Source organism: Lycium barbarum, chromosome 2 (genome assembly GCF_019175385.1).
Source record: "Lycium barbarum isolate Lr01 chromosome 2, ASM1917538v2, whole genome shotgun sequence".
In the NCBI taxonomy this organism is placed as follows: domain Eukaryota; kingdom Viridiplantae; phylum Streptophyta; class Magnoliopsida; order Solanales; family Solanaceae; genus Lycium; species Lycium barbarum.
In genome coordinates, this window is record NC_083338.1 from 12,082,917 (window position 1) to 12,102,322 (window position 19,406).

The 19,406-nt window shown below is 39.8% G+C and overlaps 1 non-coding gene across 1 annotated transcript; it reads left to right on the forward strand.

Annotated features, from left to right (window-relative positions):
- Positions 1 to 16,305: 16,305 nt before the first annotated feature.
- Positions 16,306 to 16,412, forward strand: LOC132629593 (small nucleolar RNA R71). Its single transcript, XR_009578360.1, has one exon. It is a non-coding gene; the product is annotated as a small nucleolar RNA R71 (small nucleolar RNA).
- The last annotated feature ends 2,994 nt before the right edge of the window (positions 16,413 to 19,406 follow it).

Here is a 19,406-nt window from a genome sequence, read left to right on the forward strand (position 1 = left end):
CAGGCCGTGCAGCATTCAGAGGTTGACCCTTATGAGGAGATGGAAAGGGAAGCCAGGGCGAAAGAAGACGAGAATGTAGCAAAGGAGATTCGCAGTCTGAAAAAAGCAATTAGAAGTATCCAAATGCACAAGGGATGCGAAGGACTAGAGTACGAGGATTTATGTATTCATCCCGACATTGAATTGCCTACTGGATATAAGGTGCCAAAATTTGATATGTTTGATGGAAAAAGAAATCCTCAGGCTCACTTGAGATCGTACGGTGAAAAGTTTGTGGGAGTAGGGAAAGATCAAGCCATTAGGATGAAACTGTTTATAAGGAGCCTGACAGGAGAGGCGCACGATTGGTATACATGCCAAGATCCGCAGAAATGGCATAGTTGGGGAGAAATGGCACAAGAGTTCATGGATAGGTTCAGGTTCAACACTGAGACTGTCCCAGATCGTATCTATTTGATGAAGTTAGAAAGGAAGTCGATAGAAACTTTCAGGGAATATGCTATGCGTTGGAGAGCAGAAGCCGCGAAAGTCCAGCCCCCAATGGTGGAGAATGAGATGACGACGCTCTTTGTACAGTCTTAGATGCAACATACTATGAAAGACTGATAAGTGTCATCGGACAAAAGTTTTCTGAAGTTATTAGAATGGGAGATTTCATAGAAGAAGGAATCAAGACAGGAAGAATCACAAATCTTGCAGCCTTGCAAGCAACAAGTAAGGCAATTCAATCAGATTCAGCTAAGAAGAAGAGGGACGGAGTGTCCGCGGTCATGACCATCCAGGAACGAAGACCAAACCAGATGTTGACCTACCAATACCCTTCATCCCAGCCATCATACTACAGCCAATATGCCAAAGCCCCTCAGTCTTATTACCAACCTCCACCCACTCCCCATCCTGTTTACCATACCCAGCCAGCATATTACCCACCTCGAGCACCTGCCCATCAAAATCCATCACAATACCAGCCAACTTACTCGCCTCAACCCCAATACCAACCACAAAATCGTCCATAAAATACACCCAGACCTCGCCTAAACTTTGAAAGAAAGCCAACCAAAACTTACACACCGTTAGCCGAACCCCTAGCCCAATTGTATGAAAGGTCGAGAACCGCAGGGATATTCCAACCAATTCAGGGAAGACTTCCTAATCCCCTTCCTGGATGGTATGACGGGACTAGACATTGTGCGTATCACTCAGCAGTTGCCGGACATGATACTGAAAATTGCCTTACTCTCAAAGACAAAGTCAAGGCATTAATCAAAGAAGGAGTCATCCAGCTCAAAGGAGCTCCTACAAATATAAACAACAATCCTCTACCCAATCATGGTGATGTAAATGTGAACATGATTACCGTTGATGAAGATTATGACTTGGAAGGGACTATTGTGCCGGTTAAAAAAGAGGAAAAGGTTGAATCGTCAGCCTTTATTGCTCCAGTAATCACGATCCAAATGAGGGCCCCAATTGAAGTGGAAGTGCTCACTCCAAGGCCTAGGATCACGGCCTTAGTTGCTCAGGCACCTTCTTTCAACACCAAAGCAGTTCCTTAGAATTATCAATTTGATGAAACTAACAAAGCAAAAGGAAAATTGGTGGTAGAAACTGTTGCTGCTGGATTGACTAGATCTGGGCTGTGTTATGCCCCCGATGAGGTAGCACGAGGAGCACCGAGCAAATAAAATGGCCAAAAGAAGGTTGTGACTGAGGCTGAAGTCGAAGAATTCTGGAGAAAAATGCCAACTAAAGAATATTCCGTTGTAGAACAACTAAAGAAAACACCAGCCCAAATTTCTTTATTGGCATTGTTGATGAATTCTGAAGATCATAGGACCGATTTAGCCAAGGTACTGAATGAAGCTTATGCTCCGGCTGAGACTTCCAGCGAGAAATTTTCAGCCATGGTGGGAGAAGTCCTCGAAGCCCACAAAGTTTCTTTTCATAACGATGAGTTGCCACCTGAAGGTTTGGGGCACAACAAGGCATTGAACATTACAGTCAAATGTAGGGACAAGTTTATTTCTAAGATGTTGATTGATGGAGGTGCAGCTGTTAACATATGTCCTATCACTACTCTCCGAGCTTTAGGAATTGATATCGGGAAACTTCGCGACAGTCGTGTGAGGGTTAAAGGTTTTGATGGAGCTCAAAGAGGAGTCGTAGGAGAAATCGACTTAGCCTTAGAAATTGGACCCGTGGAGTTCATGGTGGAATTTCAAGTGATGGACATATCCTCCAGTTAAAACTTGCTGATAGGAAGGCCATGGATCTATATGGCTGGTGCAGTCCCTTCTACCCTGCGTCAAAAATTGAAATTTGTCTGGAATTATCAGGAAATTATGATCCATGGAGAAGGCAACAATCCGATCTACCCCGAAAACTCAATTCCGGTTATTGAAAGTGTAGAAAGGCTAGATAGATCTGTCTTCCATATCAAGGAAACATGTGCACTACCCAAGCTGAAAGGGTAAAACTGCCACGTGTGCTTATGATGGTAGCTTGGGAAATGTTGAAGAATGATTTCGAGCCTGGTCGAGGTTTTGGAGTGAACTGGGATGGAATAGTGGAACCAATTCAGTTACCCGGGCAGAAGGATACTTTTGGTCTTGGATACGAGGCCACTCTTGAAGCTAGTCTCAAAAGAAAAAGTGATATTCCCTTGCCAAGGCCTGTTCCTCTCCTGAATCAGTCTTTCTTCAAGGCGTCCGTCACCCAAGCATCAGAGGAAGCAGTTGAAGACAACATCGCGAAAGGACTCAGGAATCTATTCATTGCCGAGGAGGAAGCTGAATGCAACGTGATTCTGGATGATTGCCCCAGAACTCCCACTATCTGGGATGTTGAGCCTGGAGAAGTTTTGAACGATTGGACTTGTACCTCGCCCCCGGTTCTCCGGGAGTCTTGGTAGACAATTTGTATTTGTATTTGATGAAACAACGCGATTCAAAATTGAGGCCTGAATCGTGTTTATGCTTTTGTTGTGTTTTGCCTCTAAACTTTTGAAAGCTTAAATGCCAAATCCAAACTACGCATTTCTATCTCTTACTTCGCCTTTATTTAATTAATTTTTCTTTTGCTTTTCAGCAATCAAACTAGTAAATTTGCTGATACTGTGAATGTGGCACGTAATGAAACAAGCGAGCCCATGGTAAATGCCGAACAAGATTCTGAAGAATATGAAGAGGATATGCAACCTGAAGAGTTAACTAAGGATTTTGAACATTTTGAGAATAAGTCAAAACTAAAATTGGATGAAACAGAAACCATAAATTTGGGAGATTCAGAAACCGTGAGGGAAACAAGAATTAGCGTCCATTTAACTCCAACACAAAGGGAAGAATTGATCAACCTTCTGAGATAATATATAGACGTGTTCGCATGGTCTTATGATGATATGCCGAGTCTAAGAATAGACATTGTGTCGCATAATTTGCCTATTGATCCCTCTTGTCCTCCGGTAAAACAAAAGAAGAGAAACATTAAACCGGATTTGAGTTTAAAAGTCAAGGAAGAACTCTCCAAGTAATTTGATGTGAAGGTCATTCGAGCTGCAAGGTACCCCACTTGGCTAGCCAATATCGTGCCGGTACCAAAGAGGGATGGCAAAGTCAGGGTGTGCGTGGATTATCGGGATCTCAACAGGGCTAGTCCGAAAGATAACTTTCCCCTCCCAAACATTCACATACTTATTGATAATTGTGCGAAGCATGAGTAGCAGTCATTCGTTGATTGCTTCAAAAGATAACAGCAGATTCTGATGGATGAAAAAGATGCCGAGAAAATGGAATTCATCACACCTTGGGGAGTATACTATTATCGAGTGATGCCTTTTGGGATCAAGAACGCAGGTGCCACTTATATGAGAGCCATGACTACCATTTTCATGACATGGTCCACAGGGAGATTGAAGTCTATGTGGACGATATCATCATCAAGTCACGAAAGAGTTCAGATCACTTGACGGATTTGAAGAAATTCTTTGACAGGTTGAGGCGTACAATTTAAAATTAAATCCCGCAAAGTGTGCATTTGGTATTCCTGCTGGGACGCTATTGGGTTTTATTGTGAGTATGAGGGGCATAGAATTGGATCCTTCGAAGATAAAGGATATTCAAGACTTGCCTGCCCCAAAGAGTCGAAAGGACGTGATGAGCTTCCTCAGTTATCTCAACTACATTAGTCGGTTCATAGCACAATCGACAGTAATATGTGAGCCAATAATCAAGTTATTGAGGAAGGATGCTGCTACCAAATAGACGGAAGATTGCCAGCGAGCCTTTGAGAGAATCAAATAGTATTTGTCTAATCCGCCTGTTTTGGTGCCTCCAGAAGCCGGAAGACCTTTGTTATTGTTTTTTTCTATGTCATCAAATGTATTTGGATGTGTGTTGGGACAACATGATGAACCGGGAAAGAAGGAGCAAGCAATATACTACTTGAGCAAGAAGTTCACACCTTACGAGACCCGATATACTTTGTTGAAACGCACCTGTTGTGCCCTGACTTGGGTTGCACAAAAGTTGAGACATTACCTGTCTGCATACGCCCACGTTATGACCCGTAACTTGCGTTACGGACCGTCCTTCTGGGTCGTAACATTGACAGTTCCTTTAGTATGTTATTGGAATTTCCCTTCAGATTACGGTCGACATTACAACCCGTCCTTCTGAGACGTAATATTGATAATCCGCCAGCATATTTATGAAATTTCCTCTCAGGTTACGAATCATGTTACGGTCTGTAACACGAGTTATAGACCGTCTTTTAGCTCCAAATTGTCCGTTTTTCAGCGATCTTCGTCATTTTCGGTCCTTAGTCAAAATAACGTAAGAAACAAGAGTTTTGGGTTAAAATTATCCCTTATCTATGGGAGTAGGTTCATTTTGGTCCCTCAAATATTACCCTGAGCATATTTGATCCCTTATCTATGGGAGTAGGTTCATTTTGGTCTCTCAAATATAACGCTAAGCATATTTAATTCCTTAACTATGCCAAAGTAGGGCACTTTTGTTTCCTCTATAGAACCTGTTTAAAAACTTATGGTGCTAAACTCATGTGACACTCACATGACTTGTAAAAGGTTAAATACATCGGACAAAAATACTAAACTCATTCGCTTTCTCCCCAACTTCATATGAAGAAACACTTCACCGTAAAAAGCCCTAGCCTCTCCGTTGAAAGTTTCAATTGGCTGGAAGAATAAGAAGCTGATTTTTTAAAACAGGCAGAAACTTTATCTAATATACTGAAATTTGCATTCACATGCTTCCGAAAAAAATTGGAGTGGTTCTACCAGTTAAGATAATTTATAACAGTTGTTAAAAAGAATTTTGATTTTTTTAATATTTAACCAAAATAGGAGCGTTCCATGTGTGCTGCCAGATTACCGTTTAAGAGTTGGTTACCAACCATATGATCCAAATATTATGAGTTGCTTTGCTAATATCTTATATGAGTTGCATTTTTCAGAGAAATGCCATTACTATGCTTTGCATTTTGTCCGATGGGTTTAGCTTTTTACTAGTCATGTGAGTGTCATATGGGTTTAGCACTTGCACCTATCTTCCTTGTATTGTTGACCCTATAGCTCCGGCGTGAATTTATTTACGACTTATTAACTCTTTTTGAGAACTATTTCAGAAAATTTATTCTATATATATATATATATATATATATATATATATATTCTAGCCACACCGAATCATGCACTGCATTACTCACGACCACCCCACCTTAAGCTTTTGACCTCATTCTCCGCATCTTTCACTTATCACCCCTTAACTTAGGCTTTTAGACTCTTTTATCATTCTTTAGTGTCAAGGAGGGACTTGGTGACAAATGGGATCATTCAAAGAAAGGATGGAGGTTAGTGAACAGCTAATCAAAGAAAAAGTCTATAGACTCAAAATGGGAGAGTAGGGATCATTTTCTGTACAGGTTGGGCTCATTTAAGATGAACAGGCTTTGGAGTCAATACAAAGAAAGCCTAAGATCACTTCACAACCAAACTTTTCTTAGAATTCACTCACGACCCACCGAGAAAGTTCTAGATTACAAGCATCATACACAAACGGATACTAAGAACTCACGACACAATGGCATAAGGGTTGTTTCACTACTCTGACTTGAATTCCGTTTGAAAATTACACACACATGGACACCCTTTATATGAAATATCATTAAAAGAATCATACATGTCAATATAAATAACCCATTCTTGATGTACATCAGAAATATTTTGGAGGGACATCATTGGCTTGTAAACACTTTTACATACATTAGAAACCACGAACCACCACCACCACTTAAGTCATCCTTACTTTGCTTTAACTAAACAGCCTGAACATGCCAGGTTCAACATAAATAACGCCTCTCGAGAAAAGAACGCATGGCAAAGAATAACCGAGGAGGGTCCTAAACACAAATTTAATACCACATATTTAAAAACAAAACAATCTCCAGACCAAAACAGGTCCAAAACAGGTCGTAAACACATACTACTACAATGAAAACCAAAAAGAATGTTTAACCAAAACAAATACCCTACACCCCTAACTTAGAAACATGCATTGTCCCCAATGCATCTATATAATCAAAAATAGAATGTAGGGCCTCCTTGTAGCTCACTAGGCGCTGTGACCTGCTGCATCATCATGAGGCTGAACAACCTTTGAAGTGGGCGCAATGGTGGTGCTCTCAGTAGTGGTTGCTGTATTAGGCTCGACATCAATAGCATGCCCTGGCTCAGAGGTAGGGCGAGCCGGCTGAATGGGATGGGCTGAGCTAGAAGTCTCTCCAGTGGTGTCAGAACTCAATTGGGACTCACATCTGATCTTTTTCCGTGTTTGCCGCTCATCCTCCTTATTCTGAGGTCGCATGGCATCAAATGGATCAATAGTCATGAGAATGGTATCGAGGTTTGCATCCTCATTCTCGACTCTCTTGGGCTTCCCCTTAGCTGAGGAGTGGGTATCCTTTTCCAACTCTTCTTCATACTCCTTTTTGACCGCTTCCTCAATATTATCATCTCCAAGTAAACTCTTAACCCGATGGTACAAGCTCTATACCAGCTCGATTTGCACTTTCGAAATCTCGTCCGTTATAGCTGCCACTTCCTGCGCCTTTAATTTTTGCACATCATCCGTTAGTGTCCGTAACTCACTCCGAACAGTTCCTAACTCCATAATGGGGTATGTCTTACTCAGCTTTGTCATTCTGTTTTCAATACCATCAATCCGGGAGTGGATCTGTAGATGGTCATCATCAATATTCTTTTTGATTGGCTTCAAAGCTGTATAAATAACCTTTTTGGTATATAATTTTAGCTCTGTCATGATCTGCTTGACGTGTCTACGGTCCGCTGACTTGCTTTGTCGTCCTGTGCCTGCAGATTCAAGGCTGCGAAAACATAATGACGCCGCACAACGAGGGTCCATCGATATGTCGATAGCCCGTCGACAATGACTGGTGTCTGCAGATTTTCCTGAATCAGTTCAGGTTGCGTCGATTTGACTCGTTCAACTTCTAGTTCGGTAAATTACCAGAAATAAATGTTGGTATCCTTGTACCTGGGGTAACACGCTTTCTATCTCCCAAAACTCGAGCACGGGTCTCTATGCCAAAGGCATACCCAACTAGAAAATCAAAAGTTCTCCTACGACGAAAATGAGAGACGTAACACTATGATAACACAATACGATCATGTTTTGTTGTTTTCAATTTATCATGAAAGAAATTACAGTATGTTATATACAAAACTCATGTTCTAATGCTCAGGACTCAAATCAAAATAGGGGCCGTAACACTTTCCACGGACCGTCGAACGGTGTTACGGGCCGTAACTCCAACCGTAACTGGTATTCTCCTTTTATAACACAGGGATCGTAACACATTCGACAGTCCGTCAAACGTGTTACGATCTGTAACACCTGACCGTGACACTGACCTATTTCCCAGAGAGTGAGGGGAGATTAATCGGTGCTATAGTATGGTATTACGGCCCGTCAAACATGTTACGGTCTGTAACACCTCACCGTAATGTGACCCAAATTTCCAGAATGTTTTTGAGGAAATCATAGGTGTTACGGACCGGAACGCTAAGCGTCCAGGAAAAGTTCATTAAATTCACCACTTCACAAAAAAAAAAACTCCATTTAAGCACGTAGCCTAGATATTCAACCTTATGATCCTTGGGTTATGGTGTAAAACACCAGTTGACTCCCTCACGTACCTCGGGTTACTCAGACTTCACCCGGTTTTCTCAAATTCTTCTTTGAAATGTTTTATCGAATAGTAGGTGGGCAAACCAATTTACTAGTTTCAAAAGTGAAACTTTCAATCGGGATGCCCTCCGACTCAGTGGGAAACAATGCCCTTGTGCCCATGAGTCCAAATTACTCAGAAATCATACCAAATGCAACCTCCATCTTGGTCAATCCATGTTAAAAAATCAATAAAACTTCACTAAGTACCCTTTATGGTATACGATTTAATCATGAAAGAACATATCAATCCTTGCGCTAGATGGACGAGTACGGAGGTTAAAGCATCAACATACCTGATTGTGGAAAGATTTGATGAAAATGGAAGGAACTTGAGAATTAAAATATGGCCTCCGCGATGAACTTAAGAGAAAACGACTTTGAAATTGTAAGGGAAAAATAAAGAAATGGTAAGGAAGAGATGAAGATTTGAGGGAAGAGGAGTTATAGGGGTGATGGGAAGTTATAATGGTGGTAGCTGTTTGAAATTTGTGGAAATAGGTTTGAACCATCGGGCAAGGTATTTAAACCTTTCCTGACCGTTACGCTTCTAAATACGGACCGTAACATAGGTTACGAGCTGTAATTAGTGTTACGGTCTATCCAAACGACCCCGTTTCATGATTCATTAATGACCTGGAAATTATGCAGACGACGTTCCATAACCTAACTTACGGACCGTAATACTTGGCGTAACATATATGGAATTTCCAGTAGCTGTGTAGGTGTTCTTCCAAGTTACAGTCGCATGTTATAGTCCGTAATGCAATTCGAAGATTCATGTTACGGACTGTAACACTGATCTCCCAGCCTTTAGTGATTTCAGTATTTCTGCCCACTTGTTACGCTTCACATTACGAGCCATAACAGGAGTTACGGCAGAGCAATGTGAAGCGTCCTTTTGGTGCAATCTCTGGCACTTAGTTCTTTTTGCCACCCCTTGCATCTCTAGCACTTAGTTATTTTTGCCACCTCTTGCATGAGAATCCTATAACATCAGTAAACATAAAAAACACACAAGAAAACATAGGAAATATGACATTTACAATAACATAGAGCAGTAAATATGGGTTGCCTCACACACAGCGCTTGATTTAACATCGCGGCACGACGTGATACCTACATTTATAACTCAGGAACCATATTTTAAACGATATCTATCAACCACTTTGCCATCATCAATGCATCAATGATAGTGCTTCACCCTCTGCGCATTAACTTTAAAAGTCCAAGTGCCATCCTCGGTTATCACTTCAATGACGTTTTCATTTGGGGAAACACTAGCAATTTCAAATGGCCTGGACCATCAAGACTTGAACTTGCCGGGAAAGAACTTTAGGTGCGAATTGTATAACAGAACCAAATCCTTTGACTGAAAATCCCTTTTGAGGATCTTCGAGTCATGATAGTATTTCATTTTTTCCTTGTAGGATGTCGCACTTTCGTAGGCATTGTACCTAAATTCATCCAATCTTATTGATTTGAAGCAACCTTAACTTGGTTGCTTCATGCCAATCCATGTTCATCTTTTTTAATGACCAAAGGGCCTTCTGCTCAAGCTCAATAGGCAAATGACATGCCTTCCCAAATACCAGCTGACACGGTGAAGTCCCAATAGGCATTTTGAAAGCAGTACGATATGCCCATAGAGCATCATCTAACCTTTTGGACCAGTTAGTGCGATTCGCATTGACTGTCTTTCCCAAGATGCTCTTTATCTCTTGATTAGAGACTTCAACCTGGCCAATCGTCTGAGGAGGATATGGCGTGGAAACCCTGTGATGCACGCTATATTTTTCAAGAAGATCAGCGAACGGTTTGTTGCAGAAGCGAGATCCACCATCATTAATAATGGCTCTAGGAATGCCAAATCTTGTGAAGATGTTGTTCTTTAGGAAAGCAATTACTCTCTTTCGATCATTGTTGGGCGAGGCCACCGCTTCCACTCATTTGGAGACATAATCTACAGCAACAAGAATATATTTCAGGCCATATGACCTCACAAATGGCACTATAAAATCATTGCCCCACACATCAAAGAGCTCCACCTCAAGCACCCAAATTCATCGGTGTTTCATGCTTCCGACCTATGGTGCCTTGGCATTGGCATTTATCACAAGAACGTGTCAGCATATTCGCATCACGATAGATGGCGGACCAATAGTAGCCACATTCTTGCACCTTGGTTGCAGTTCTATTTTCACTGTGATGCCCACCAACCGGAGAATCATGACAAGTCTTCAAGATTTCCATCACGTTAGATCCGGCCACGCATCTTCTGATAATGTTTTTTGCGCAAGTTCGGAATAAATAAGGCTCATCCTAATAATACTGTCGGCAATCTCTCAAGAATTTCTTCTTTTGATATGCCTTCAAATGTTCAGGAACAATGCCGGTTACTAAATAATTAGAAATATCGGCATACTATGGTACCACATCACTGGAAACTGCCAATACGCTTTCATTCGGAAAAGTGTCATCAATATCTAGCACATCAGTCGGTCTCTTTACTTCTTCATGTCTGGAAAGATGGTCAACCACTTGATTCTCTGACCCTTTTCGATCTTTGACTTCAAAGTCAAATTCTTGTAGCAACAAAACCCATCTAATCAATCGTGGCTTAGCATACTTTTTAGCGATCAAATACCGCAAGACAGCATGGTCAGTGTGAACCACTACCTTGGCACCTAACAAATAGGCTCAAATCTTTTCGAAAGCATAGACAATAGCAAGTAGCTCTTGCTCTGTCACTGTATAATTCATTTGAGCTCCATTCAGCGTTTTACTTGCATAATAAATTGGGTCCAAGATTTTGTTGATGGCCAAGCACATCGCTGTTAGCATGATCACTGGCATCACATATCAATTCGAAAGGTAGAGACCAATTTGGAGACACAACAATGGGTGCTGAAGTCAATCTCAACTTCAGCTCTTCAAATGCCTTGATGCACTTTTCATCAAAAATAAATTTTAACTCCTTTTCCAAAAGTTTGCACATTGGATTTGCAATTTTTGAGAAATCTTTAGTGAACCTTCTATAAAATCCAGCATGCCCCAAGAAACTCCTAACCCCTTTAACTGAGTTGGCTTGGTCAACTTCAAACCCTTTCTCGAAAATCTTATGGCCAAGGACAATTCCCTTCTTTACCATAAAATGACACTTTTCCCAGTTAAGAACTAGGTTTGTCTCTTTAAACCTTTGTAGCACCCAATCAAGATGATCTAAACACTTATCGAATGAATCTCCCACAATGGAGAAATCATCCATGAAGGCATCAAGAAAGTTTTCAACCATATCGGAGAATATGGACATCATACATCGTTAGAAAGAGGCTAGGGATTGCAAAGACCAAATGACATTCAGCTGAAAATGAATGTCCCGTAGGCACAAGTGAAAGTAGTCTTTTCTTGGTCTTCCTCTTCCGGCTGAATTCGGTGCTCTTAAATTCCAGAGGAAATCCCTCGGATGTTTGCAATAGTCCAACCCAAGGCCCTCAAATGTTTTCTCAAGACTGTGGGAAGTCTTTTGTCACGACCCGACCTGAGGGCCATGACGGGCAGCCGGTGCTAACCCACCCGGGCACCTCTTATCGTGCATTCGCATTCACATCTAGGTGGACCACATGACGTACTCATAATTCCTATACATGAATAGTACTAATCTTATTGTGCGACAATACATTTATATCATCATCGACAACAATGCTCATATCCATATACACAAGCCGATGAGGCTATCAAAATAATATACAAAATATGAGCCGACAAGGCTGCAAGACATCTAACTATACACAACTGTCTACAAGCCTCTAGGAAGAGTATGTAACATCATATAGGCGAGACAGGAATCCGCCATGCCCATAGGTATGTACACAAAAGAATAATACCAAAAGCTGTAGCTCCGGATGAAATGGAGTTTTTTTATGCAGTCCCTGAATAAGAAATCTATGGATCAAGCCTGTCTCCCTATCCACCTGCGGGCATGACGCAACGTCCACAAACAAAAGGATGTCAGTATGAACAATGTACTGAGTACGTAAAGCATAATCAACATCATAATAGGAACATAAGAGATAGCATAAGCAACATCATAATAGGAGCATATTTACGTACTTGTTAGATATATACATATACATTTATCCATATCCGTATTCATATTCATATCCATATTAATATCCATAGCATACCCGACTATAATAGTTTGGTGGTTTCACATACCCGGCCATAACAAGGCTCGGTGTCATACATACCTGGCACTACCAAGGCTCCGTGTTATCTGTACCCAACTGCAGTGGTGTGCGCGCAATAGATATCATATCCGGCCATATAAGCATTGGTGTTACATAATAGTCATACATACTTAAACATGTATACATGTATATAAGAACCCATAAGTATCATCAACATCATTACCATCCTCATTTTCATTACGTCTATCCTCGGAGGGTCAACTATCATATAAGGGATGCAATAGAATCGTGAAAGTATCAAGGATCATGAGCTTTGGTAATCTTAGAGAAAGAGTCATCTGGAAGAAATTATGGAACTCATGAAAGTATATATACATATATAGCAAGGAACCATGTCTTAATGAAAGAAGGGTTAGCCTTACATACCTCTTTGTCTTCTTAACTATTTAACGTTCACCGTCGAGCTTGAGAAATCTACATTTAGAAGGATTCATACCATGGTTAAGCCTTAATGATACTATTAAATTCAAACTAGATTAATTCATGATCTAACAAAAATTGGGAAGCATTTTCCCTACTTCATCGATTTTCACTATACCACAATACAACTCCCAAACACCCACAATATCATCCACAATATCATAATCAAGTAGTCACATTACATTAAGCCTTCAATATTCACTCTCATATTCAACTCATACTCGCAACCTCATACCAACTTTTGCACATTTTCATATCACGCTTCCTCATCACCATTATTACCTCCCATGGTGAGATTATATCCATATCATACTAAGAATAACAACTTAAGTTAGCTTACTCCTCAAAATCATCATAAAAACTACATTTAGACTTCATTTTCTGCTTTCTTCTTCTACCCAAGTTTTTCTACAACCAAGCATTCTTAATAACATGAAATAAGCATGGAAAATAACCTTTTTATCCCATAAGAACAAGATTTGGAGCAGCTATCAACTTGTGAAAAAACCCTAGCTATAATGCCCAAGTATTTCTTGAAATCTACCAAGCCTAGGAAGCCTTCTAACACGTGAACACTTTGATTCTTGCTCTTTGATATTTGTAATCCCTTGGGTTTGGGTGAAATATGTTTGGAGAAGGGTTTTGGAGCTCTAGAGAGTTGGAAATGAAAAAAATGAGTAAGGGTCGTTCATACTTATAAAATAAAAATCTGACACGACCCGATTAATTTATACGGTCCGTATAATTGGACCGTATAATCTCACTAGGGATTACCCTTCTCTGGATGAAACCCAGGACCAGTATACAGGCCTTATATTTTATACGGTTCGTACAAATAGCCGTACAACTGAAAAATTTTGATTTTCATTCTCGTCGACTCATTTAACTTTCAATCCTCGTGGAACCTTCTTGGCACTTATATAAAAATTCATTAATAATAGAATAGGCCTATAGCAGCCCCTTAAGATATTTCTACCTAAATATTAGCTCAATTATAGCGGAAACCTTCCGAACACTACTTACATTTCACTCCCTTCAACGAACTTAGGCTCATATATTCATATAACTTCAAACTCTTACAGTATACACTTTAAGCTATCTAATGTTTTTCCTTAATCTCGTGAGGATTTCATAATCACCTCAAACTCAGTTTAGCCTGTCCACAAGGCAACCAGTCCGGAAATTTTTGAGATGTAACATCTTTGAGTCTGACCCTTATTCAGAAGTGATGACCCAATAACTGGAAGAGTACTATTTGCTCCAAGAAACTCATATCTAAGACGGGATGGAAGTTTCTTGAGTTTTAACTTTGTGGCTAAATAATTGAAGGTTTGCTGGAGGAGTTATTCTCTTCTCTAGATCAAGAGACAATTTCTTAGGCTCATAATAGTAAGAACCCAAACCAGTGAGTGAGTTTATCGTCTTAATATATCCCTCTATTTCTTCTACATCAAAATTTACATAGATAGATGATAATGCTTCACCCGAGCATTATTCTTCCATCTTGAACTGCACCGCTTCGTACACTACATCAAAAAAATTAATGACCGAAATACTTTGATAAAGACTTGGAAATTTCATACCTTTGCTGGCATGAAAACTCACCTCTTCATCATTAACCCAAAACTTGATCTCATGCTTTTATGAATCCATAAGAGCTCTCCCTGTAACAAGGAGAGGTCTCCCTAGAGTAATAGGAATTTCTTGATCAACAGCACAGTCAAGAATCACAAAATCTGCCGGAAGAAGGAATTTCCCAACTCGAACAAGGACATCATCAACCACTCCAACTGGCCTTTTGATTGATCTGTCAGCCATTTACTACTTCATGGTAGTAGGCCTTGGCATCCCCAGACCTGATCTCTTGAAACTCTTAAAGGGCATAAGATTTATGCTAGCCCGTTATCACACAACGCCTTGGCAAAATCCTGATGCCCTATAGTGCAAAGAATGGTAAATGCTCTAGGATCTTTCCTTTTTTGCACTGTGATCTTAGAAATAATAGCACTGACACGATCAGTGATGCCTACAGTGTCGCGTTTCAATAGATTCTTCTTCTTTGTTAAGAGATCCTTCAAATATTTAGCAAACCCAAGCATCTCTTGGATAGCATCCCTGAAAGAAATGTTCATCGTCAATTGCTTGAGTTGATTATAAAATCGCAAGCACTTTTCATCCTCTATTTTTCTCAATAACCTTTGAGGAAAAGGCGGTGAAGATTTAAACAATTGAGTCGGAGGGAGAAACGATCAAGAATTTTTTGCCTTCCCCTTTTCATTTTTTCCTCTTTGTGCCTTAAGATTCTCAAGATTATGCTCCTCTTCAGCTATAATAGGGATTTCCTCCTTTGTTTTATCTTCCACAATAACATCAGACACATTAGTTTGTGCCTCTTCTTCAACAATCGACTCAAGATCAATCACCTTTTTATAAGCACCTTGGAGTATTTTTCCACTTTGGGTGCTAATAGCAGCTACATGCCCCACAGAGTTTACCCCACTACCTTTCGAATTTGAAACTGTACCATTTGTTAGGTGTCCACGTTGAGGAATATGAACTTTTCTTGAAAGGTCTTTGAATTGTGATTCAAGCTTCTGAATGGCCGTTGAATGATATAATTAAACATGAGACATTCCCTTTATTATACTTTCAGTTATGTCCTGGTTCATTAGTATTTTTTGCATCATGCTCTTTATCTCAGCAGAATCATTAGCAGCATTGCTAGCAAAGTTGCTAGCTGAATTGTCTCTCCACTGCTAAAAATTTGATGATTACCCTTTGGTGGAATATAGGGGTTAGATCTCTTGTTGTCATAATTGCTATTATTGTAATTCCCTTGATTTGAATTTCCCTGATCATTTCTGTTGTAATCAATCCCTTGAAATTGGTGTTGAGGCTTCTGCCATCGGTGATGTCCTGGACCTTGATAATTTTGCCTCTGGTAACCCCTTTAGGAGTTGTTGACATAATTTGCATCTTCATAATGTTGTAGCCCCTCTTGGTACATCCCCTCAGGGATTTAATATATCCCTGGTGAAGTAGGTGGTAACTCCTCAACAACATTTACCCCCTGTGCATCCTTCTCCGCTAATTTCTTTGATAATAGATTCACCATAGTTTGCAATTGAGCAAAGGCATGATCCCTCTCATGGGTCTCCTTTGCAATAACGGCTAGTGATAGACTACCATAAGAAAAACACTCATTATCATTTGAATGCCAAACTTGATTGTGGGTGGTGAGCTTATCGAGCAAACTAGTGATGTTGACAAATGACTTGTCCATGAAGCATCCACTGGCTACAGTATTGACAGCAATCTGATTCATTGTATCTAACCCCTTGTAGAACTTCTCTATCAGAATAATATCCGAAAACCTATGAGTTGGAGATTGAGCTAGATAGTACTTGAACCTCTCCCATGCAGAATATAACTGTTCCCCTGGGAGTTGTTTGAACTCAAAGATCTTATCTCGAAGTTCAGCATTTTTGCTCAGTGGAAACCACTTCTTCAAAAATATATTGGCTAGCTCGCTCCAGGTGTGAATAGAATTGCTGGGCAGCTTTTCATACCATTCTTTTGCTTGTCCAGCCAAGGAATATTTGAAGACCCGTAACCGAAATGCATCAACAGAAACAACACCTTGGGATTGTTGAGCACATACGTGCAGGAAGTTTTTCAAATGTCGGAGTGGACAATCCTCCGAAGAATTTTGGAAATAACCTTCAAGTTTCAACAGCTAATAGATAGAGTTATCGATTTTGAAAGTAGCATTTTCGATCCTAAGAGGAACCACAGCAGAAGCATAATCAGCTGCATTCATGAATTCCGCAAATATATTCTCATCCTCCCCCTCTTCCGGTGGTGGTGGGTTCACCTAGAGCCCACCTTGGTTTTCTTGATTTCGATTGTGTCTTCCTGCCATTTCCACTTGGTTCACCAAAAATAGCAAACAAGGTATGATGGAATAGAAAAAGTTCTAAAAAAAGTACACAATGATCAGTAATTTCAAAATCGTATTCCCGGGCAATGGCGCTAAAATTTGATACGCTCAAATTATATCTATTATTGGCGTAAAGTGAACGTTGTCAAATGTAATAACCCAAACAATGTTGGGGTCGAAACTCACAGGAAATATGGATAGAAAAGAGTACTAATTGTATGTGATACTGGCCTTTAAAAGCTTTAATTCTTTTCCGAATAGTTTGTAATAATTGTTTTGTAATATAGACTAATACTATGACTTGAATTGTAATTAATACAAAAGAGACTGAGGTTGTGTTCCCCGTTTTGATTAGATATTATGCTTAAGGTTTCAATATGATATACTTCTAATGGTTGTTCTAAGGATCTACACTTGATCTCTCAATGACTTCCTAATGTTTCCCAACAATTAATACATATTTCCTCTTTATGATTTTCCCAAATACAAAAGAGTTGATATCGAAGAACGATCAATAGTGCCAAATAGACTTGTTTTTATTCCTAAGTTAGTCCATTAAACGAGGGTTCACGCCTCGAGTCATTGTTATTCAATCTTACCAATGCTAACTCACTTTCTCATGAAAAGTTAGAATAATGGCTTAGGCTAATGCTTGTAATCATTACCCAACACTAAAACATAAAGATTTAATAAACACCAACAACCATTATGCATATATCAATAATAGAAACCCATTCACATAATAGCCATCATGGGGCTCACAACCTTAGAATTAAAATTAGATACTCATACTTTTGTTCAACAAAGAAAGCTCAAAAGATGACATAATGTACTTACAATAGTAATCAATGTGAACTAAGGATGATATTAAGGCCTTAAATGCTCCAACAACTTCACAAAGTATTTAATGATGAGATTTAATGCTCTAAAGTGAATGAATAACGGTTGAAAAACCTAGACTTAACCATTTATAGGACAAAAAAATGCGTCAAAATTATGGACAAAAACACCCTTTGTGGCATCGTTACTAAGCGTAACACATGTTACAGTCCGTCCTTTGTCGGCTTTATATTAGGTCAACAGTTACGACTTCTTTTGACGGAGCGTAACAGAGGTTACGGTCTATATCTTCCAGTGGATCCTGGCTTCAAGTTTTCAGTGGACGTTATCTTGACAAGCATTATGCCTCACGTTACGACCTGTAACTTGAGTTACAGACCTACCTTCTGAGACGTAACGTTGATAATCCGTCAGCATGTTTCTGAAATTTCCTCTCAGGTTACGAATCACGTTACGGTTCGTAACATGAGTTACGGACCGTCTTTTACCTCCAAGTTGTCCATTTTTTAGCGATCTTCGTCATTTTCGTTCCTTAGTCAGCCAACCCTACAAAACGTCAAAATCATATAAGAAACGATATAAAAACACTTAAGAACAAGTAAACACTTCTAGTAAAAATACATCAAATGTGCCGAAATTCACAGCACATCACTCCCCGCATAAAATTTCATAAGGGATTTTCCCATTCAAAATTGAAGACGGTGTTCCATTGATAAAGTACCCTGCAGTCAAAACACATTCTCCCCAGAATTTGATTGAATGATAATCCTGAAATCTAAATGCTCACACCACATTAAGAATGTGATGGTGTTTTCTTTCGACTATTCCATTCTGCTATGGTGTCCCTGTGCAAAATATTTGAAAAAGAATTACATGTACGAAGAAATGAGTCTTCATACGTGTGAACTCAATTTCGTTATTACGTCTACCAATATTCGCCCTCATACCAAATTGCCTATCCACCAAGGCGAAGAATTGTTCAGGGTTTGGGACACTTCTTGTCATGATCCAAACCAGAGGGCCATGATGGGCACCCGACCCCTACCTGTTGAGCACCTCTAAAACATACTTTCATATCGTAATCTTACACAAGGGTGGACCATGAGGGTCATCAGATGGCAACATGCTAGATCATAAGAGAACTATATTGAAAAAGGACGAGCTCGAAAGGACATACATATATAACCATGCTGAACAAAACTGTACAGCCGACAAGGCCATCATAAACACCTATACAACAAAATATAGACCGGGACAGCCATACAATGTCTAATATACCATAACTGTCTACAAGCATATATTAGAGTACATGACACGATAAGGTCGGGATAGGGTCCCGCCATACCTATATATACAATAAAAACATATCAGCTGAACAACAACCTACTGAAGTGGGTCGTCAACTTGAACCTACGGGCATGTAAAGCAGCATCCCCCGGGAAAAAAAGGGGTCAATACAGATAAAGTACTGAGAATGTAAGGCGTGAAAGCAGCATAAAGGAGACATAAAAATACATATGATAAAAGGAGTGCAACCTACATATCTAAGCTGCTTATGGGGCCAATGGTATGCGAAAGTACTGTATATATACGTATATAACACCTGCTTATATATATATATATATATATATATATATATATATATATATATATATATATATATATATATATATATACCGATTCGATCCGAGC